The sequence below is a fragment of the Canis lupus genome, chromosome 33, assembly GCF_011100685.1.
Source record: "Canis lupus familiaris isolate Mischka breed German Shepherd chromosome 33, alternate assembly UU_Cfam_GSD_1.0, whole genome shotgun sequence".
In the NCBI taxonomy this organism is placed as follows: domain Eukaryota; kingdom Metazoa; phylum Chordata; class Mammalia; order Carnivora; family Canidae; genus Canis; species Canis lupus.
In genome coordinates this window covers 6435515-6459767 of record NC_049254.1, presented here as the reverse complement: position 1 = coordinate 6459767, position 24253 = coordinate 6435515, and the positions used below count along the sequence as shown (strand labels likewise).

Below are 24253 nucleotides of genomic sequence, written 5' to 3'. Positions count from 1 at the left end.
ATTCAGTAGAGCATGGCACACTGTAAAGGATGTTTATGTTTTTCTGTCATCATTAAACATCAATTAGAGTTTATATTAGAGTGATGCCCAGGAACTTTACCATTCTACATAGTATTTCCATGTAGCTGATAGACAATATGTGGATCATCTTGTAGAAATTTATGTTAGTAGTCAACACAGATGAGGAAGCATTAAGGTGAGAGCAATCATATGCTAAAACCAAAAGCAGCATATAGATATAAAAATATCAGATCGTAGGAAAACAACCCCGACTAATTCTTATACTAAAATCAAGATGTGGTCTTTAATAAACTTTTATATTACAAATGCTAAAATTCCTAATAACTAAAGATAACATTTTTTATTAGAATAATTAAAGTCTTTTATAATTCAGTGAGAAAAAAAAGCAGTTTGTCTTTCTCACAGATAACTGTTAAACAGCCAATGGACCTTAGTGTAAACTTACTTACAAAAAGTTTGATGTGTTCACGGAGACTTGGGGCCCATAGTAAGAAACATGCTCACTATTCTTAAGGAATTTAGAAAGTAAAAAAAGTCATGGGAGATAGATATATAATAACCATGTTATACATTTTTGTAGAACAATAATTAAAGGGATTTGGAGACACAGAAGGCAAATTATTTATTTAGAAGTAATGCAAGTATTCGTTAGAAAGGAAAATCTCCCCTGAAAACAGCAGGTCCTCATCTTCAAGCTGAAAGGATTAAAGAAAGGGGTTAGTCATTCACATCCTAAAGGACCAAGGTTTCAGAATTGATTAGTGTTCTTAGTGCTATTGAATTTCTATGTGATATCAGCATAACTTTAACTGAAATATCATTAGTTTAGGAAATTTAAGCAAATTAATGACTAGAGATTGAGTAAAATATGATTGGCAATAATTTTTTGAAGATCTCTCTTCAGAGGAATACGGTTACTGAATCAAAATTGCAGGGAAAAAGTGACAAATAATCAGGGTCTTTGCTGTAATTTTCATATTTGGGTTGGGAGCCAGCTTCCTCAGAAATCAGCTTGATAGTTCCCTCTCCTTCCATGTCCTTGGCACACAGAGCAGCTGCTTGTCTCTGGAGTCCAGCTGTGAAGAATTTAAGGGAGCCCTCTCCAGGAGTGCCAGCCCCAGGAATGTTCTCCATGCAGATTTCTCCCAGAATCTCAATATGGCAAAGCTCACCATGGGACCATCTTTTTAGTTAGACTTGCCAACAAATGTAAAAATATTTGGCATGCTCTTTCCACCTTTGCTACTATTAATTTAGTCTTTGCCTCTGAAAAGTATTGCCAAGAGTAAAGTTTCCTGTGTTTATTTTATTTCTAGCATGACATCTTGCTTTGAAAACTTTGAGTATGTGTATAGGCTGGGAAAGAAAAAAATAGGCTCCACTTTTTCCCTCTTTGCATTAATACACAGTCTAAAGAGGAAATTCAGGATAAATGATGAAAGTCATGGGCTTTATAAGATCTGTGGAGAGAGTTTATATGCTGGCCTGATGATAGACATTTCATTGTACTTTCAAAGGCACCTCGATGGCAAATAACCTTTGAGGGAACCTTAGTAAATCATTAAAAAGCAAAACAGACAAAGAAATTGGAAATTGGAAAGATGTATGTGCATTTATTCATTGTTGTTGGAGGATATGGGGGGTAATAAGTATTAGAACCTTTATTGTTTGTTTTAACTTTGGTACCCAGAAGATTATGGTCCATTATAGATAACAAGAGAAAGCAATAGGTTCTAAGGTTGAATAATCTTACGGAGATGAAGGACTTGGATATCTTGATGTGGAGTGAAGGGAGGATATTATCATGAAACTGACTTATCCCTGGTGTTTGACATAGTAACTATATCAGAAAAAGGTGGTAGATAGAAATATAAATTGGTGAAGAAAAGGCATAGCAAGGCTTTCAGATACCACTTAGTTTGCCTCATGGTGACCAGGGAGCTCTACATAAGAGAAATGCTGTCATCTCGCTAATTATAAAACCTACAGTTTTAGAAAACTAATGGATTTTAGTGGAGAAATTCATACCTTAAGAAAGTGACAACCACGATAAAAAAAAAATCAGTTTTCCTAAGGCAGTTAGCATGGACTCTGTAATGAACTAAAAAATGGGAAATTTAATTTGAATTTTCCGAACTGTGTGCCCAGACATGTAGGACTGAAACACATTTTCAGAAAGCTATAAAGCAACCATATTTCTTGACAAGGACTGATAATCTGCTTACACAAAGAACTTTTTTTTTTTTATCAGAGGGCTTCAAAGAATAAGTATAAAATTAACTATCATATTATCATTTACAACTAGGGAAAATGAATGGGTGGTAGGGAAGTGATTAATATAAAAGTTCCATGAGTCAAAGTTCATATTTTCTATTTTTAATCTAGAGTTACTGTATTCTCTTTGTTATTTTAAAGTCAAAAGAATTTTATTATATTTTTTCCAAAGATATACCATATTTAAGAGCGTTCGATATTTCAAATAATAAAAATATTACCAAGTTGTTTTTATTTTGAAAATACTTGGCACAATAAAATTTCAAGACACCAAAATGATTCTTCTCACTTTCTGGATATCAAGTCTGTGATCCTTTGTCACTCAAAGATTTTGTCAATGCAATAAGGAAAGAGAACAGAACATAGCCTCAGAGCACTGATTAATTTATAGGAGTAGTGGCTGGTATTATCACAGAGAACCTAAGGAAAGTAGAAGACACATTTGCCAAAAGAGTGAAGGTCCAGAGAGGATGGTAGGACATGCCACATGAAACCTCAATATCAAAAAGAAAATGTGGAGAAAGGAATCCTGGATATAAAAGCTATTTTTGGAAGGAGCAGGACAAGAACATTAAAGACAAATATTGTCTACTTTGGAATCCTGTCTAGTGCATGACGTGCCTAGGTTAACAATATAGGAGCCAGAATAGACTGGATGTCACAGCTTTCATATTCCACATCATTGCTCTGAGGAGATTCGAAAGAATGACACTAATCCCTGATCTTTGGCTGCTGAAGGGCATGGGCAGCCGTCATCCCCTGAGCCCTTACAACTGTCAGATGTAGCGCTGAACCCTTAATTCTCCATCTCATTTGATTCTCATACCAGCCTAATTATCGTGAATAATATCCCCCACCCTGGTTTTGTTGGTTTTGTTTTTTTTTGTTGTTGTTGTTTTTAGCAGAAGATCCTGAAACTCTTCACTAAATGACTCTAAGTTCAAACAAAAAATAGCAGTACATCCAGGGTTTAAACCTGAAGCCATCTGACTCCAAGACTCTTGCTATATATCCGGGTGTCTTGAGACAAAGGAACTCCTCTCAGAGAAATGTCTGGGTAACTTGATGCTGTTTGGTCTCCGGGCTCTGAGCTCAGCCCAGAGCAGCAGACCTCTCTAGCTGGGGCAGGAATTGAAGGAAAATTCCTGGGACTTTAGCACTTCCTCTAGCTAGTCTCAGGCTCTCCCTTCTGTTCTCCCCCAACAGATTCTAAGATGCAAATATCCTACCTCTGCTCCAAAAAGAGAAAATGGAAGTTGGAAGGAGAATGCGAGTCTTAGAGAGGCAAGGGACTGAATGCCTGTCCAAGTTTCTCCATTTCCTGGCCTCTCAGTCACCACCTAATTCCCAGCATCAAAGAGGATGTAAGGAAAAGCAGGCTTTGGAAGGACAGGGGCTCTTCACCCTCTGCAATTTTTCCCTCTGTGTCCCTAATTCCCCTTGAAATCCATTGTCCCTTTCTCTAGCTGTGACATAGTCCTTTAAAAACAGACCACTTGTTCTTGGAATTTGGCAGGGAAGAGGGCAAGACTTCATCATCGGGTGAGTTAATTGTTATATCCTGTAAGGATGTCTACATGGCAGTCCTAATTGTGCCTTTCGCTGCCTATAAAGTAAGGTGGTTTTTTTTCTTTAATTTTTAATCAAGCCCCTGAAAATCCTCAGGGCAAAGAGAGTTTATAAATTGCACTAATTGGAATGGAGCTATTTCTAAAACATGCCTTAACACAGAAGGGTTTTTCTTTTTCTAGAGCATCCAGTGCTTTACCCCAGATAGATAAGATAGTTAATCCTCCTTCACTTATTACTCTTCTGTCCTGTGTCTGAACACACTGACTAACCTTTCCCTGCGGCCTTGGCATGCACCACAAGTACAGGCGGTGATGTGGAAGGATAAAAACATTACTCAGACACTTTATGAAAGTTTCTAGCACTTGGCAATACTCAGTCTGACCTTTATGTTGGATTTTGCCATCATTTTAATCACTTTACCATCACTTGCAGGAGAGAATGTGTCTTTAAAAGTGCCCTATTTAGGGAAGGCGTCAGAGCCAAGACTAAGTGTACATTCTCATTATTTCACATGTTGTCAAAGTAACCAGCACAGTGCAATGACAGCATTTGAAGAAAATAGGTTTGTGAAAGCTCTTTGTTCAGGTAGGAGGGCATTCTATTGCAATTATTTATATTTGGATATAATCTTTTTATTGATATTTTATGCATATTCAATAATACAAAGAATAGTTGTGAGGTTATTGCATCCAAAATTTTACTTTTAATTTTCTGGGACTATTGGCAAAACCCTTATAAAATTCTATGTCTTTTGTAAGAGGCTTCAAGAGTTTTTGGGCTGTCTGCTGTATTCTTTGTTTCTGTGTATTTGGCTGATTTCTATAACTATTTTACTGTAACTGTATATTTGGCCAATTATTTTACTCTATTTCACTTGCAAAAAATTAATTCACACATAGCATGTTGAAAGAATTTCCAGTGTGATGTCTAACACCCCCAAAGATAAGGCATTTGATTTTAAACTGATTATTACTACTGTCAATTCATCTTATTTACTTTTTCATTTTTCTATTTTAAAAAATATCAAGCCTACAGAAAAGTTTCAAAGAGGACTCTGGGAGTTTAATTGTAGACATCGTGACACTTAGTCCAGTACTTCAGCATTTCTCTCCTAAAATTTGGGACCTTCTCCCATAAACTGCAATACAATCACCATAAGAAAATTTAACATTGAGATGAAACTTTTATCAAATAAACACTGTTCATATTCAAATTTCCGAAGTTTTCCAATGAAATTCTTTATAATTACTCATATACCTCCTTCCAGGATCCAATGAAGAAGAATCATGCATTGCATTTAGTTATCAAGTGTCTTTATCCTCCTTTAATCTAAAACAATCCCCAGTTATTTTATTCTTATGGCATTATTTTTTTAAAGACACCAGATCATTGTTTTGCACAATATCCTTAAAAATGACTATTTTCTCCTAAGTAGATTCAGGTAGAGTATTTTGGGCAGGACTACAACAGTTGTGATGTGTCCTTCACAGAGCATCATATAAGGAAGTACATGATATCAGTGTATCCAAGTTTGGAAATTAAGTTTGATTATTTGGCAAAGTAGTGTCTGTTGTGTTTCTTCATTGTACAGGTACACTTTTGTGATTAATGAGTACTCTGCAAGGTGATATTTTGAGACTGTATGAATATTGAATAATTTTTTTTCTCCAGTAATCCTTCCCTCAATGGTTTTGGTATCCATTAATGCATATTGCTTGGATTAGTCATTACTCTGGTGCCAGAAAGATGGTGATTTTCCAATTTTATAATTTCCTCTGCATTTGTTCATTGTCATTTTCTGTAAAGAAGAACTTTGCATTCTCTACCTCCCCAACACCTGAAATAATTATTTTTGGGTATAATTATGAACTGATGGACTCCTTTTTTTCCCAATGTATTATAATTTATTCCACTCATTATTTGTTATACTGCTCTAGTTATTCCAAATTAGGCCCGTGGAAACCCTGCTAGGCTCTGTTAACCATCTCAATTGTCCTATTCCCTTAACTTGCTTATTATAAATAAACTTCGAAGATAATTAAAAATAATTTTTAGCCCAGTTATTTGTAGCAGTATATCAACTCCCTTATCACATTTGTTTTCACCTGTGAAAAATTGTGTAATGGCTCATCTTCAATAATATATGAAGAGCTTAGAAGTTGTCACTCCTCTTTTCATAAGAAAAAAACTGAACATACTGAAAACCAGTGATCTTTCTTGAACATAGCAACAAACTAAGATCTCAGGTCAAGCTGCTACCTCAAAACCATGCAAATTCAGAGAGTTACAAAAATGGTCTGCCCACCTGGAGCAGAAGTCATGGGAGCCATAAACTTATAGCAAGAGTTAAATGGTAATTTTTATAATGAATTTTCAGATGCTGAGTGTGGACTCGGATGAGAATGAGAAACTCCTGGGGCATCCATTCTGAGGGGGAACCCTGCACTTTAATGGCATTTGCCTCCAGAACCCCACCATCTTCCTGGTGAAGAGCCAGGAAAGATCTCCTGTACCTCTGGCAGGGGGAGGGGAAAAGTAAAATTTAAAAACCATAACAAAGTCCCATCCATTCTTCAGGGTTCAAGACTTTACCAGAGCCTTATTCCACCTAGGAGACGGCCATACATAAAACTCTGGTGCCATCTCGGTTCACCAAAGAGGGGGAGTAAAGCTAAGAAATATTGGTGAAAATTACAGCCCGGTGACACAGGCCCACTAAAAGACTGAGATCTCCCCTGACACACACACATACCACTAAGGCTCCAGTGTAATAGTGAGTTAAAGCTGAAGAGGCTGCAAGACAGACTGTCATTGAGCAGTTCTTAGGGAAGTTGAAAGTGATAGCAAAGACAAAAACAAAGGCAATAAAGGTATTTGAATCCTCTAGTATGTACAACTATATAAAATGTTGACCACTGCCCAACTTCTAGGTAGAATAACATGAAACTTCTGTGAAGTTTCTAAAGACTGATTTACTTAAGTTCCTAGTACCTAATTCCTTTGTTATGTTTGTGTTGTAACATTCCATATGTAATCTGTGATTTCTGCCTATAAAAAATCAATATGGTAACACATATAACATGAAGGAAAACTTAATTTTTGATTCAGTATTAGACCAAGTTATATGTATAATTAACGAAGTACAATTACAAAGTAATATTAAATCAATAGACACCCCCAAAAAAGGCAGACTATTTTCCTTAGGAACAGAGAAACTAAAGTGAAATATTTGCATTGTAGGGACCTGCTGGTTTTATGGTCACATCTGCTAACCAGTCTGTTGTATCCTTGGCTCACAGAGATCCCCATGACTGCTGAAAAAAGTGATTCTTTCTGAAACATTTCCCCTTCATGTACCCTAGCATATTTCAGCAGTTTGTATTCCCAAAACTCGTGGTTGAAAAACAGCCTCATGCCTACATTTCCTGAAAAGAAGATCAGTCCAGAGGTGATTCAGTAACACATGAAGCTTGCTCTCCAGACATAAATATGAAATACAAATCAGAACACTGGCATAAAAATGACAGAAACCTCATCATATTGAGTTGGGAAGTCAACCTTATTATTAGTTAACAGGGATTGAGTGTTCTTTGGCAGTTGGTGGTGCCAACAAAGGGCTAGGTGCTGTAGAGAACACAGACAAAGTTCTTGCCCAGGGGGCTCATAATCAGATTAGACAAACCAGACACTCACACAGTCCAGCAGTCTGGAGTGGAGAAAGTTGGGTTTATATGGGGAACCTAAGGTCACTCTGTCCATAAGCATACTGTTTGCCTCCAACAAGCTTGTTCTCTTGTGTTTCTTCCAAACACAGAAGAAAACCTTAACATTCTTCCTCATGATTTTCATTTCAACACCACCCAGGAAGTCTGTTTTGCAAGTACTGTTGGGTTTTCATTGTCAAATGACAGGATTTAGGATAAATTCTATAAGCACATGGTCTGGTTTACTGGAGAAGGAAGGGCAAAAATCACAAGGCCAGAGTCACTAAAAGAGAAGCAAAATGATGTAGGAGAACATTTTTTATGGAGACCATCAGAGCCAGTTTTCTACTGAGGCTGCAATACACAAATTTAGAAGTTCAAATTTTTTAGATTCCACATGTAAGTGAAATCATGCAGTATTTGTGTATCTGGTTTATTTCATTTAATCCATTTATCCATTGACAAACACTTTAGGTTGTTTTTGTATCTTGGCTATTGTGACTAGTGCTGCAATAAACATGGGTGGGTATCTCCTTGAGATACCGGTTTTGTTTCTTTTGGATACATACCCAGCATGGGATTATTGAATGATAAGGTTTTTAATTTTTTGAAGAAACTCTATACTGTTTTTAATTTTTTGAAGAAACTCTATACTGTTTTCTATAATAACTGTACCAATTTTGACCTCTACCATCACTGTACCAGATTGTTGAAGATCAGTTGATCACATATATGGATCTATTTCCAGATTATTTATTCTGTGCCATTGGTCAGTGTGTCTGTTTTGATATCAGCACCATACTGTTTTGATTACTATAGCTTTGTAACATGTTTTATAATCAGAAAGTATGATGCTTCAGCATTGATTTTTTTTTTTTTTTTTTTTTTTTTTTTTTGCTTAAGATTGCTTTGGCTATTTGGGGTCATTTATAGTTATATATGAATTTTAGGATTCTTTTTCTATTGTGAAAAATGCTGTTGTAATTTTGATAGATATCTGTACATTACTTTGCATAGTATGGATACTTTAATAATATTGATTCTTTCAACTCATGAACAAAGGCTATTTTCCCATTTCTTTGCATTTTCTTCAATTTCTTTCATCAATATTTTATAGCTTTTAGTGTAGAGATCTTTCACCTCCTTGGTTACATTTATTCCTAAGTATGTTATTCTTTTGTAGTACCAAAATTGTAAATGTGATTGTTTTCTTAACTTGTTTTTTGGATAATTCATTGCTAATGTATGCACATGCAACTGATTTTGTATGTTGATTTTATATCTTGCAACTTTACTGACTTTATTAGTTCTAAGAGCTTTGTGGCTGACTCTAGGGTTTTCATATATAAGGTCATGTTGTCTGCAAATAGATGCACTTTTACTTTCTTCTTTCTAATTTGGATACTTTTTAATTCATTTTTCTTGTCTAATTTCTCAGGCTAGGCTTTCTAGTACTATGTTGAAAAGAGGTGATGAGAGTGAGCACCATTGTCTTGTTCTGATCTCAGAGGAAGAGGAAAAGCTTTCAACTTTTCATCATTAAGTCAATGTTAGCTGTAGGATTGTCATATATGGCCTTTATTATGTTGAGGTGTATTCTTTCTATACCTAATTTTTTGAAAGTTTTTACCATAAAGGGATTTTAAATTTCATCAAATTATTTTCTGCATTTATTGAGATGGTAATTTTCCTTTATTCTATTAATGTAGTATAACGCATTCCAGAGATAAATCCCATTAGAAAATGGCATATGATTCTTTCAATATGTTGTTGAATTTGTTTTGCTAGTTTTTTGAGATTTTTACATTTATGTTCAACAAGGACATTAGCCTGTGGTTTTCATTTGTTGTAGTGTCCTTGTCTGGCTTTGGTATCATGGTAATACTAGCCTCATAAAATGAGTTTGGAAGTATTCCTTCCTCTTCAATTTTTTGGAAGAGTTTGAAATGAATTGGCATTAAATGTTTAATTCCTTCCTTAAATGTTTGGTAAAATTCACCAGTGAAGCCATCTGGTTCTGGGCTTTTTAATGGGAGATTTTGTGTTATTGATTCAATATTCAGTATTCTTTTCAGATATTCTATTTGTTTGCAATTCAATCCTGCTAGGTTGTGTATTCTTAGGAATTTATCCACTTCTTCTAGGTTACCCTCTTTTGATTCTTTTTATTTCTGTGTATTAGTTGTAATGTCTTCTCTTTCATTTACAATTCTATTTCCTTGAGTCATCTCTTATTTTCTGGTTCTTTCTAGCTAAAGGTTTGCAAATTTTCTTTATATTTTCAAAAGCCCTCTTTCATCTTTCATATCATCTTTCTAGTCTCTATTTCATTTTTTCAGCTCTAATATATATTATTTCATTCCTTCTGCTAATGGTAATGAGTTATTCCTTTCTGAGTTCCTTAAATTGGAAAGTTGGGTGTTTTATTTAAGATCTTTTTTTTTTTTTTTTCTTAAAGTAGACATTTGTCAATATAAACTTCCCTCTTAGAATTGCTTTTGCTGCCTCCCATAAGTTTTGGCATGTTGTGTCTCCATATTTATTTGTCTCAGGTAGTTTTTTATTTCCTTTTTTTTTTTTTTTTTTTTTAGATTTTATTTATTTATTCATGAGAGACATACACACAGAGAGGGAGAGAGGAACAGACATAGGCAGAGGGAGAAGCAGGCTCCATGCAGGGAGCCTGACCTGGGACTCGATTCCAGGTCTCCAGGATCACACCCTGGGCTGAAGGTGGCGCTAAACCGCTGAACCACCTGGGCTGCCCTTTTATTTCCTTTTTGATTTTCTTTTTGACCTATTGATTGTTCAGGAGTATGTTAATTTCCATGCATTTCTGAATTTTTCAATTTTCTCCTATTATTGATTTCTAGTTCCTGCATTGTGTCCAGAAAAATTACTTGATATGATTTTAATCTTCTTCAATTTGTTAAGACTTCTATTTTTGGCCTAATATATGGTCTATCCTAGAGAATGTTCCAAGTGTGCTTGAGAAGAATGTGTTTCCTGCTGCTGTTGAATGAAATCTTCTGTACCTGTCTGTTAGGTTAATTTGGTCTATAATTGTATTCAAGTTCTTTGTTTCTTTATTGATTTTCTTTTTTTTTTTTTCTTTATTGATTTTCTATCTGAATATTCTATCCATTTTTAAAAGTGATGTATTAAAGCCCCCTATTTTATTTATCACTATTTCTCCCTTTAGTTCTGTTGATATTTGCTTTATAAATGTAGGTGTTCCAATGTTTTGTACATATGTATTTATAATCATTATATCCTCTTGATGAAATTGATCGCTTTGTTATTATATAATGACCTCTTTGTCTCTTATAACAAGTTTTGACTTAAAATATATTTTGCCTGATATAAGTATAGCTACTCCCATTCTCTTTTAATGACCATTTCCATGTAATATCTTTTCCACCCCATTATTCTCAGTTTATGCATGTCCTTAGTTAAATTAAGTTTCTTACAGGTGGTGTATAGAAAGGTCTTTTAAAAAAAATCCATTCAGCCACTCCATATCATTTGATTGGAGATTTTAATCCATTTACATTTAAATTAATTACTGATAGGTAAAGCTTACTGTTGCCATTTTGTTCATTATTTCCTAACTATTTTTTAGTTCCTGTTTTCCTGCATCCTCTCTTGCAGTCTTCTATGTGATTATGATTTTTTACATGAAATTCTATCCTCCTCATTTTTTGTGTATCTACTAATTTTTCTTTGTTCTTCTCATGAGGCTTATAAAATCATAGTCATAACAGTCTATTTTAAGCTGATAACTTCATTCACATATGAAAACTCCATACTTTTACCCTCCCACATTTCATGTTATTCATGTCATAATTTATATCTTTTTGTATCTGTTATAAATACTATAGATATAGTTATTTTTAATACATTTGTCATTTAAGTTTTATAATAGAGTTAAAATTATTTATGCACTACCATTACAACTTAAGAATATTCTGAATTCTTACCTTGACAGTGAGAGATATATTTTTATGTTGCTAAGTAGCAACCTTTAATTTCACTTTAAAGAACCACTCTTCGAATTTCTTATAAGGCAAGTATAGTGGTGATAAGCTCCCTCAGGAAGCAGACCCTTTTTTGAGTTCCATACCCTGGTTGCTATAAGCCCCTGTTCCTTTTTCCTTAGCTGCCCCCAGATTTTTCACCTATGCTGAGCCAATCCCTTCAGTGATCAGAGGAGGGTGAGAAATAAGTGGATCTCTTAGGTAGCATCCTGCATGGCTGGGAAATCTATGTGTCCACTGTGTCCTCATTTTCCCCTGTGGAAGTGATTGCAACCAAGATCTCTCATGGCATTGAGCTGTGCCACCTTAGTGGAAGGGCTACATGGGTAAAGTAAAACTAATCTTACCTTCTTCAATGAATCTTGGACTTTCTGATCCAGTAGAATGCTGGGACTTCTCCACTGGACTCCCAGGGTTCCACAAAGGTATTTTCATCTGTGGTTAGTTATAAAAAACAATGATTTTCTATGTGGTATGGCTGGAAAGACCTCTTCTGCCATCCTGTGATATCAATCTCCAAATTTGGAAAATTTTCACAATTATTTTTTCAATACTTATTCAGTCTTGCTCTCTTTTTCCTCTCTCTTGAGTATCTTGATGATACAACTGTTACATCCTTTGTTATTATCCCACAGGTTTAGGAGGTTATGCACATTTTCTTCTCAGTTTACATTTCTTGTGTTATCCAGAATAGGTGGATTCTATTGATAACTCCTGAAGTTACCTAATTTTATCCTCTGTACATTTTCATATTAGGTTTTGAGATTCTGGACCTTATTCTATTTTCTGTTTTGCCTAGCTTTTTGGACACCACTTTGGTAGAGGAGAGGAGGACTGCACTTCTTTATTATTGCCAAATGGAGGTCAAAGTACAGGTTCCCCACTTGGTTTCTATTGGCACTTGGGAGAACAGGTACTGCTTATTTGAGTTGCGTCAAGTGAGAGTTCTGGCTCTCCATATGGTTTCCTCTGACACAGAGGTGAGGTGGACTTATTACCAGTGGGTGATGGCAAAAGTCCCGATTCTTTACTAGGCCTTATCTGATACTGCCCTAACAGAGAAAGGGAAAGGACTTCATTACTGTTAAGGGTGGAAGTCTAGGCTCCCCACTCAGCATTTGATGTCATAGCTGTGGGTAAAGCCATAGTTTTTCCGTGTTGTTTGTCTATAATAAAATGGCTATTATCTAAAAGCTTTCTGTCTTGCCACTTTGCCCTTTCCCTAGTCCTTTGGCCTGACAGAACTTTTATCAGAACATTTTACTTTTTGTTTAATTTAATGTAATTCAATTTTATCTTGTTTTGTTTTAGATTTGTGTTCATCAGCATTTCTAGGTTTTTGGCTTCTTCAACTCCAAGTCTATGATATATGTGATGAAAAGAAACCCCAGGTAATTCACTTCTGTGTTGTTCCTTCTGTCTTGAAGTCCTATATCATCTTTTTCTTCCCTCCACCCTTCAGAGTCATCTTATGTTGTTTTTCCTATGGTGTCCACAAATTTTAGTTTTACTTAGTGAGAAGAATAGGAAAAAATATACCTACTGCATTTTGCTAGAATTGGAAGTTCTGCTCTTTCAAGTCAAAATGAGGCATGAAGTAGCAGTCAGTGGGAGTTGTTGCTTGAAACAGTAATAAACCTGTGACACCTCTATTGTTAGCAAATTGACCTTAGAAATATAAAAAATTTGGGTCTCTTCAAAGTGAACCAATCTTCTTCTCAATCTGTTCTTTCTAGGAAGTTGCTTTATTACAAAAAACAAATTCCATGGTGAGGATTGAGGTAGACGGGTGGGTGGGGTGGGGAGGAAATATAGCTTTTGCCTCTTTCTGGTTTATTCATTGCCTACTACTGCTATAGGTAGGGTAGTGTAATGGTTAAAACCAAGGCTCTGAAGTCAGACTGCATGGATTCAAAGTCTGGTTTAATCATGTGCTATATTATATGAACTTGGGTAAGTCTCCTAACTTCTCTAAGTTTTCTCTACTATAAATGGAGATAATAACATTATTTCTCTCACCAGATTATATATATATGGGATCAAATGAGATTTTAAAAAGCACTTAGCAGAAAGCCAGACATGCCATAAGTGTGCAGCAAATGATAGCTTGTTGTTAATATATGAATATGCTACGTATATGTAATATAGAAACATTAATAAACACTTGTTGAATAGATCTTGTCTCTTTTCCATTATGCCTTAGTTTTAAGCATTGCCTTATAATGTATTTAAGCCTTATTTGGTATTTCTTCTAACAGAGAACTCACATAATCTTGGGTGTTGAAGACTTGCACTATGTCACCATATTCTAACGTGTTATTTTGGCCAACCCATTCCAGCTGGATGGTGGATAGGGAAAACAAATCCAGTTGGTTTCCTAAAATACAAAGACTTTGTCAGAGAGGAAACTATTTTTATGTACAAATGAACAATTTCTGATAATTCAGGTAATTCCAGACAGACGAGGCAAGTTTTTATGCTTAGGATTTTCCAGAGGAGCTGTTTGTATTACTCGGATTTATCCAACTTTCTCTCTCACTTTGGCAGTATAGACCTGATTCTAAACATACCATGCAATAAGCTGTACATTTGGCTGAAAGTTTATTCTGTTTGGTCCAAATGGCATTAAAATCATTAACTAAATACACAGTGACTTGGAAGGAAGAAGAAAAAGAACTCAAATGAAAAATTATTTTTATTGCCAAAAGCTGAGTTCTCAGGCTGCTACAACCTGACTAACACCCAAGACAGGCAAGAGGCAGTCATCTTTTATGTTCTAGGTGTTAGTGATGACATGAATTATAGTGGGAAAAAAATACAGTATTTTTTAAGGTTCTGGCTGGTTTGAAAAATTAATGAATTTTCAATATTGAATTTAAAAATTATTCATTTGCAAGTCTTTCTATTTTTTCTTCTTTGGTTTTGAATTAAATCTTTTTTGTTGAAATGGCAGATTTTCAGAATACTCTCACTACCATTATGCTTTCTATTTACATGCTTCCAATACATTGGTGTCATATTTTATCCTTTATAAGTTTCCAGAACACTAGGTGACTTTTCTTGACAAACACATTGAAAATAGACAAGAAGACTCCCAATCAGTGCTGCACCACTGTATTCTCTACCTTGCTATTTGGTCAAACCAATATTTTGGTCAAGTAAAAAGAGACAAGAAAAAAAATTAATAACATACTATAAATTGTCCTGATAAGGCAAAGCAAAAAGTGACTGTGGACTAGGTTCAGCAAACACATGCTGATAATACTCTAAATAAATAACCAAAAATCATTGATGTTTTTTAGAACATTAATTTGTAATGTTTTCTTTTTATTCCTTTTAAAAATTATTTGATCTATCTATCTATCTATATCTCAAATATCTAATATCATGTTCGTAAGCACAGGAAAATATTAACTGATACTTTTTATTATTCCTGCCTAAGGACCTCAATATAATTTGAAGGGCCTTTGTGTTATAAATATTAAGGTCTAGGTACTACTTCTTTATAGAAAGTTTTTGATCTATTAAATAAAAAGAGAAAGCAGACAATAAGAAATGTAGAACCAATAATTACATGTAGCCCATATTAATATATGTAAAAATGAAATTGGACATCATAAAAATGTTTTAAAAATATAAATGTATGAATAAAGTTAAACTATAATCCTGTCACCAAATGATAACCAAAGATAGTGTTTTGTAGTATATCCTTCCAAGCATTTTTCTGGTCATATATATATAAATATTTCTTTTAAGGGGAAAGGGGTAGAGGGAGAGAGAGAGAGAGAATCTGAAGCAGGCTCCATGCCCAACAATGAGCCCAATGTGGAGCTTCCCTTCCTCTATTTCATCCATTCCCCCATCCACCTCCCCTCTGGTAACCATTTGTTTTCTATAATTTAGAGTGGGTTTCTTTGTTTTTTTTTTTTTCTCTATTTTATCCTTTCCTTCTTTATTTTATCTCTTAAATTCTACATATAAGGGGAATCATATGGTATTTGTCTTTCTCTGACTGATTTCACTTAGCATTATATTCTCTAGATCTATCCATATTGTTACAAATGGCAAGATTTCTTTCTTTTTATGGCTGGATAATATTCCATTGTATATATACCACATTTTTATCCATTCATCTATGGATGGATGGACACTTGGGCTTCTTCCATAGTTGGCTATTATAAATAATGCTGCAATATACATAGGATTGCATGTATTCCTCTTAATTAGTGTTTTTGGATTTTTCACCCAATAGTATGATTCCTGGATCATAGGGTAGTTCTATTTTTAAATTTTTTTTTTAAGTAGGCTCCACATTCAGCGTGGAGCCCAATACAGGGCTCGAACTCACAACCCTGAGATCAAGACCTGAGCTGAGATCAGGAATTGGATTTAACCAATTAAGCCACTCAGGTGCCCCCTATTTTTAACTTTTTGAGAAACCTCTGTACTGTTTTCCACAGTGGCTAAACCTGTTTGCATTCCTACCAACAATGCAAGAGGGTTCCTTTTTCTCCACATCTTTACCATCTTTCTTTTTTTATTATTTAAATTCAACTAGCCAACATATAGTACATCATTAGTTTCAGATGTATTGTTCAGTAGTTTGTCAGTTGTGTATAACACCCAGTGCTCGTCACATCATGTGCCCTCCTTAATGCCCATCACCTAATTACCCCATCACTCCACCCACCTCCTCTACAGCAACCCTCAGTTTTTTTCCTATAGTTAAGAGCCTCTCATGATTTTTCTCCTTCAGTTCAGCCTCTCATGATTTTCCATTCAGTTTTCCCTCCCTTACCCTATGATCCTCTGCCCTGTTTCTTATATTCCACATATAAATGGAAGGACATCTTGACTCTTTCCACATTTTTACTGTTGTGGACATTGCTCCTATGAACACTAGGGTGCAAGTGCCCCTTCATTTCACTACATCTGTATCTTTGGGGCGAACACTCAGTAGTGCAATTGCTGTGTTGTAGGGTAGCTCTATTTTTGACTTCTTGAGGAACTTCCATACTGTTTTCCAGAGTCGTTCTACCAACTTGTACTCCCACCAACAGTGTAAGAGAACACTGGCAGAAACCTCTTTGGCTTTGGTCACAGCAACTTCTTACTAGACACATCTCCAAAAGCAAGTGAAACAAAAGCAAAAACGGACTATTGGGACTTCATCAGGATAGAATAGCTTCTGCACAGCAAAGGAAACAGTCAACAAAACTAAAAGACAACCTACAGAATGATAGAAGGTATTTGCAAATTATCTTATTACCTAAAGGGCTAGAATCCAAGATCTATAAAGAACTTATCAAACTCAACACTCAAGAAACAAATAATCCAGTCAAGAAATGGGAGAAGACATGAGCTGACACTTCTCCAAAGAAGAGTTACACATGACCAACAGATACATGAAAAAATGCTCAACATCACTTGGCATCAGGGAAATACAAATCAAAAGCACAATGAGATACCACTTTATACCAGTCAGGATGACTAAAATTAACAAGATAGGAAAGAACAAATATTGGCAAGGATGCAAGGAAAGGCCAACCAACATCTGCTGTTTTTCTCCATGTACTTTTTGATTTCTTCTTTAATTTCTTTGTTGTTCCATTCCTTATTTACAAACATATGTAACCTTACTGTATTTATGCTATTTTTCAGACTTTTCTTGCAGTTTATTTCTAGTTTCTAGTTGCATAAAGTTGTAGTCAGAAAAGATGTACGATTTAACTTCCATATTTTTTAATTTGTTGAAATTTATTTCATTGTCTAATATGTGATCTATTATGGAGAATGTACCATCCGCACTTGAAAAGAATGTGTATTCTGCTATTTTAGGGTGGAATTTTCTGACTATATTTGCTGGATCCATCTAATCCAGTGTGTCATTCAAAGCTACTGTTTCCTTGTTGATTTTTGGTTTGGATGATCTGTCCATTGATGTGAGTTGTTAAAGTCCTCTACTATTATTATTGTTTTATTATCAATTAGTTCCTTTGTGTTAGCCATTAACTGTTTTATGTATTTGGGTGTTCACATTTTGAGTGCATATATTTACAATTGTTATATCTTACTAGATTGTCCCCTTATTATTATATAGTGTCCTTTTTTGTTTCTTGTTAGAGTCTATTTTGTCCCTTCCCATTGATTGCTGCTCTAGTCTTTTAGTGATATAAGCAGTTATATACATGAGAGAGAACAGTATTAGGGTGTTGCAAAAGGAGATGGGAGTAACCATTTCATCTCTTCTGTGAAGTCCAGACATTGCTTTAATGTCTGAATCATGCAAGCAGGATTCAACCAAGGTGCTTATGGTGAATATAGACTTACTTTATAAAAACATTGATTTAAGAATTTTACTTTACTTTTTAAAATAGCACTAAATCTCATACATCTGCATCAATTATCTTATGTGAGGCAAATGATTTCATGTGTCATAAGATGGAGTGCTCTTTACATGATGCTCTTTGTGTTTTGAAGAGAGTTTTGGGGTCAAAATCCGTGGTTCCAGGTGGGATACTATAGAAGCAGCCCCTTCCATATACCTTTAGAACTACAAAACCAGATGAGGCCTCAGAAACAGCTTGCTATATCAGAGTTTGCAGGATCTCTTCTTATTTTTTTCTAACACACTGGCAGTTAATGCTGCCCAAAATTCCACAGACCTAGTTGCAAAGTTAAGAGCTTTCCATAATGAGGGACAAGGTAACCCAGAACACAAATTTCGTAAATGAATTGGTCTTGATTTCATCAATGGTAAACCTCAAGACAACAAACAAGCAGGGGTATTTGAACCAACCACGGTGAAAGTTAAGAGTTTAAAATTTGTGACAGAAGCTTCAATTTCTATTCTTCAAATTGATGATCTTACCAAATTACACCCAGAAAGCAAAGATGATAAGCATGGAGGTTATGAAAATGCTGTTCACTCAGGAGTCCTTGATGACTGATCTGATTTCTCTTTTATTTGTAATAATATTAGATGCAATTATCTTGTACCTTGAGTATCACATATTAAAAATAATGAGCTGTCAAAAAAGTCTAGTTTGTCCGTTATTAGTATTGGTACCCCAGCTTTCTTTTGACATACATCTGCATGATAAATGTAAATCTCCATTCCTTTACTTTCAATCTACATGTGTCTTGAGGTCTAAAATGAGTCTCTTGTAGGCAGCATATAGATGGGTCTTGTTTTTCTGTCCATTCCATCACCCATGTCATTTGATTGGTGAGGTTAGTCCATTAACATTGGAAGTAATTATTAATATGTATTTATTGCCGTTTTGTTTCTTGTTTTGTGATTAATAGTTTTTCTCTGATCCTTTCTTCTCTTGCTCTCTTTCATGATTTGCTGGGCTTTCTTTGCTGATATGGATTCCTTTATCTTCTTTGCATATCTTTTACTGGTTTGTGATTTATGGTTGCCACTAGATTGTATATAACATCTTCATATAAAGTCTATATTAAGTTGATGGCCGCCTAAATTTGAACCCATTCTTTATTCCTCTTTCCCCATGTTTTAGGTATATGGTGACATATTTTACATCCTTTTATTTTGTGAATCCTTTGACTGATTTTTATGGAGATATATTTTATTAAAATATATGTATGTATATATACACATATATTTTTATGACTTTTTGTGTTTTCTGCTTCTCATAATCTTTCCTTTCTACTCAAAGAGTACTCTTTAAATTTTTTATAGGGCTGGTTTAGTGGCCATGAATTCCTTTAGCTTTTGTTTGTATGAAAAACTCCTTAACTCTCCTATTTTGAATGATAGCCTTGCTGGGTAGAGTATTCTTGGCTGTGGATTTTTTCCTTTCAGCACTTTGAGTATATCATGCCACTCTCTGGCTTGCAAAGTTTCTGCTGAAAAATATGCTGATAGCTTTATGGGGTTTCTCTTAAATGTAACTGTCTTTTCTCTTGATGCTTTTAAAATTTTCTCTTTATCATTACTTTTTACCATTTTAATTACTATGCATCTTGATGTGGACATTTTCAGATTGATTCTGTTGGGAGATCTCTGTATTTCCTGAATCTGGATATCTGTTTCCTTCCCCAAATTAGAGAAGTTTTCATATCTTATTTCTCCAAATAAATTCTCTGCTTCCTCTTCTCCCTCTTCTCCTTCTGGGATTCCTATAATCTTGATGGAGTTGCTGAGTTCCCTAAGTCTATTATCATTTTACATATTTTTCCTCTTATCTATTCAGCTTGATTACTTTCCATTATTCTTACTTCCAGGTCACTAATTTGTTCCTCTGTTTCCTCTAGCCTTCTGTTTATTCTATCTAGTGTATTTTTAATTTCATTTATTGTGTTAATCTCTTATTGGTTCTTTAAACTCTTGTTAACAGTCTCACTGATATCCTCCACTCTTTTCTCAAGTCCAGTGAGTATCTCTATGATTATTACTTTAAATTCTTTACTAGCATGTTATTTATATGCATTTCATTTTGGTTTCTTGCTGAGGTTTTGTCCTGTTCTTTCATTTGGGACATATCCCTCTCTCTCCTCATTTTTTCTCAGCCTCTTTTCTATAGCCTAATTGTTAAATGAATAACATATGCCTATTTTAATGCCAATGTATATTTACATTGTCATTCTTAGTGACTACAAAATATTTATCATAATTTAGCAAATCTCAAATAAATGGACTATCATGTTTTCGGGGGGAGGGGCAAGGACTTTTAGAAAAATTCCTAAAATGAAATACTCTTGTATATACTTTTATGTAATTCTTCTACTATTTCCTTAGGATAAGCTATTGGGAATGAGATGGCTGGATGAAAGAGGAATCATTTTTTTAAAGATTTTATTTATTCATGAGAGACACAGAGAGTAAAGAGAGAGAGACAGAGACACAGGCAGAGGGAGAAGCAGGCTCCATGCAGGGAGCCTGACGTGGGACTCGATCCCGGGTCTCCAAGATCACGCCCTGCACTGAAGGCAGCACTGAACCGCTGAGCCACCTGGGCTGCCCAGAGGAACCATTTTCAAAGTGATTGGCATATATTGAGAAATTGTTCCCCAGGAAGTTTGCATTTACTTATGCTTCCAGCAACAGTGTACCTGTTTCTTTACACACTATTATTATTAAAAGTCATCATTCAGCTTTTTATTCCTTGCTAAACTGATGAGTGGAAAATAATAGTACATTGAATTAGAATAAGGTTTCTACTTTAATTCTAAAATTATATTTATTCATTCACCGATTATTGCTTTTAATTAAATTCTGCAGTTCATGTTTGACTTCGAGGGCATATCTAGACATACACATATTTTAGATAGAGAAAAGTTATTTTTTCTAGCCTCTCAATTTCTTTCAAATTCAAGACATCCAATAGACTCTTTGTGGAGAAAATTTACATTTGTTTAGGACATCTTCTTTATCCATTGGAAGAAAAAAAATTAGATTGGATTGTATGGTAGTAGTAATAGTAATTTTATTTCTTGTTTATATTTTATTATTTATTGAGAATTATGTGTTCCATGTGCTGAATTAAACTTTTTAAATGAATAGTCTGTTTTCCTTACCCATTTTTGTACTAGTAATAAAGTATCCCCATTGTAAAAGGTGTCATGGCTCCAAATGATAAAACCATAATTTGAGTCCAGATTTGTGTGGGATTAGAGTTTGAACTACTAGTAACTGCAATATACTACATTTTCTAGAGTAATCTTATGCTAATGATAATATGAATCAATTCTGTCCTGATGATGGAAAAATGAGATAATTAATGTCATCACATGCTACATCTGGTAGCAATGTTTTATTCCTGCATCAGAAACTTAAAGAATGAGAGGGGAGCGGATTGTCTTCTATTTTTTGCTTTCTTCAGTTCCCTTTCTTGCTGCCAGATTTCTTTTTAAGCCAGCCATCCGGGGCACAGTGGTTTGTGTGAGAGCTAATACTCTTCTTTTCCCATGGGCATTTGTCCATCCCTGTTCTGTTTCTCTTCATCTCTTCTTGGGGCAACATGTAATCTGCCAGGCCTCACTCATTACTCACTGTCAGGCCTGTATATTTGCCAGAAGTCAGAACACTGGCCTGTGTGGTTATGTGGTCCTTGGTCTCTGCCCTCTGGCAGACTAGGGCAAGAGATCTTGTCACATTGGAAAGCATTAATCTGCTATATCTCAAGCCACCAGTTCTGTTCCATTGGACCACAAACTGAGTTTTCTCCCCATTCTATAGAAAGCAGTAGCATACCAGCCAAGATGTGGCTTGGGCTTATGTTGTCTATAGACTTGCATAGCACATTGAATGGGGGCACAACTCTCCACAAGTATCTCCAAACATTTCTTACAATTCAACCTTTGTTTTCTTTTATGGAAATAAGTTTTCCACTGTGCAGATCTGGATCTGTAGCAACCCTCCACAGAAGTATGGTTTTTACCTTCATATTTTCCCACCTCTGAGACTAGTAGAATGAGAATTCTATATCACCAGAATTATATTGATTTACACAAGAGAGACATTGTTCATTTGCTCCTTTCACAAATATTCAGTGGGTACTGAATGTATGCCAGACATGAGAAATGGATGAACCAGACAGAGTAGATGCTCCCTTCATGAGATAGCACTGGGGAAGGAAGCAGCAACAAGCAAATAACCAAATAAATGAGATTTTTGATACATGCTATGAAGTAAATAAAAGTAAGATGTTGTAATAGAAGGTAATGGTTTAGGGGGTGGGAAAGGCTACTTACAATTGAATGTCAGTGAGGAGGTGACGTTTGAGCTGAGACTGAGTGACTAGAAGGCACCAGGTATGCAAAGATCTAGAAACAAACAACTCTAGCATGAGGGAACAGGGGCAGAGGCTCCAGGGAGGGAAAGATTTTGGCCTATTCTAGGAAGGCAATGTGACAAGACAATAGGGAATGAAGAATAAAGGTGGGAGACATCACAGATAAGGGTGAGTCAGATTGTGTGGGACCTAATGGGCCATGAGATTTAGATTTCATTCTAAATGCAATAGAAGACTACTGAAGAGTTTAATGTGGGAGTTTGAAAAAAAATCTGTTTCATATTTTTAAAGCATTATTCTGGTTTTTAAGTGGACTGTAAAGGAACATTGGTAGAAGGGAAACAACCAGCTGAGAGACTTTTGCAGGAATTAAAGCTGGGGATAATAGTGACCAGGATGAAAATAGTGAAAATAAAGAGAAGTAAACAGATGTGAAATATGTTTTTTTTGGTGGAATGTGTTTCTTGATGGATTGTATGGTAGTAGTAATTGTGTTGAGGTGAAGGACAAAGAAGAATCAAAGGTAACTCTAGATTTTTCACCTGAGCAATTGGCTAGACATTTACTGAGACAAAGAAGATTTGGGAAAGAACAATTGTCAAGGAGTGGAAGTTAAGACCTCTATTAGGCAGAATTATAATTGATATGCCTTTTAGATATCCAAGTGAGAATGTTCATCATGTAGTTGGATTATGTGGGATTTAGTTAAGATTAGAGTTAAAGAATCATCTCTTAATTAACTGAATCTGAAATTAAGAGAGCCTCAAATGAAAATATGTGGTTTTGAATGAGAAAGAAAATCCTTCAGTCTAGCATCTCTATTTCTGTCAGTGATACCATTTTTTTCTCACTATGCAATGCCTTAGTCTATTTGGGCTGCTATAACAAAATGCTGTAGACTGGGTAGCTTATAAACAATAGAAATGTATTTCTCATAGTTCTGGAGGCTGGAAAGTCCAAGACCAAGGAGATTATATACTAAAATACTTCATTAGAGCTTAAAGCAAAACAAATGAAACCTAGGTGGGGATTGAATGAAAGAAAGAGCATGGACTATGGAGACAGTTTTTGGGGACTTTGTAATATTTCACTAAGAGAATATGTATAAAAATTCCTTATCCCCTATAAAGTACCACCTGAAATCATTCTTAACATCAGAAATTTATAAAATGAAGCACTATTAAAATGAAACACAGCATTGCAAATTTTCATGGCTTGGCTATTACTATATCTTTGTCTCTGGCTTCATAGACTTTTTCTGCTATTCTGAAATTCTTTATTTCTAACCAGAATGTTTAGAATTAAAGAGCTGAAGTTTGTCACTACTGAACTAAAGTTTTATATTAGCCCTTTGGGTTTTTTTTAAAAGATCTATTTATTTTGTTCACCCTTTCTGAATTGGAAAAAAAGGACATACAAATGTGAATTTATGGTGAGCACATTTATACTCCTCTGAAGTATGCATCCTTAGACTTTTTTTCTGAATCAATCTACCAAATACTCTCAACCAGCGTTTGAAGAAGCCTGATTGAAAACACTGACAGTCTGTACCCTTAGAATCATGACAATTCACATGTCTTCTCAGCCTCTTTGAAGTTTTCAGCAGAAGCCAGAGAAAGAAAAAAAAATCACGTTTCATACTTTGTTGTTTATCAACAAGAAATAAAACATTTAAGAATTTAGATAACATACACACATGCTGCCTTGAATTCATGCTGACAATTTATGCACAATGAAAGCAAAATATACAGCATCTGTGTGAAGAATGTACACCAGTACTTAGACAATGGGCAGCCAGACAGAACTTGACAATGTGGGCCAGATGAGCCAGTGTCCTGCAGGAGGCCCTAACAACATCTACTGCTCCAAGCGCATTTCACTTTCA

General features: G+C 35.1%; 1 long non-coding RNA gene and 1 other non-coding gene across 8 annotated transcripts in view; both read left to right on the top strand.

The window, feature by feature from the left end:
• Positions 1–24253, top strand: part of LOC106558158 — a 287505-nt gene that overhangs the window by 143693 nt on the left and 119559 nt on the right. The window contains exon 7 of one of the 7 annotated variants that reach the window (XR_005383197.1): positions 12920–12999. The exons of the other annotated variants lie outside the window; for them this stretch is intronic. This is a non-coding gene — a long non-coding RNA (uncharacterized LOC106558158). The remainder of the gene's footprint in view (positions 1–12919; positions 13000–24253) is intronic. 7 annotated transcript variants of the gene reach the window in all.
• On the top strand, positions 17746–17875 carry LOC119867400. Its single transcript, XR_005383477.1, has one exon. It is a non-coding gene; the product is annotated as a small nucleolar RNA SNORA20 (small nucleolar RNA).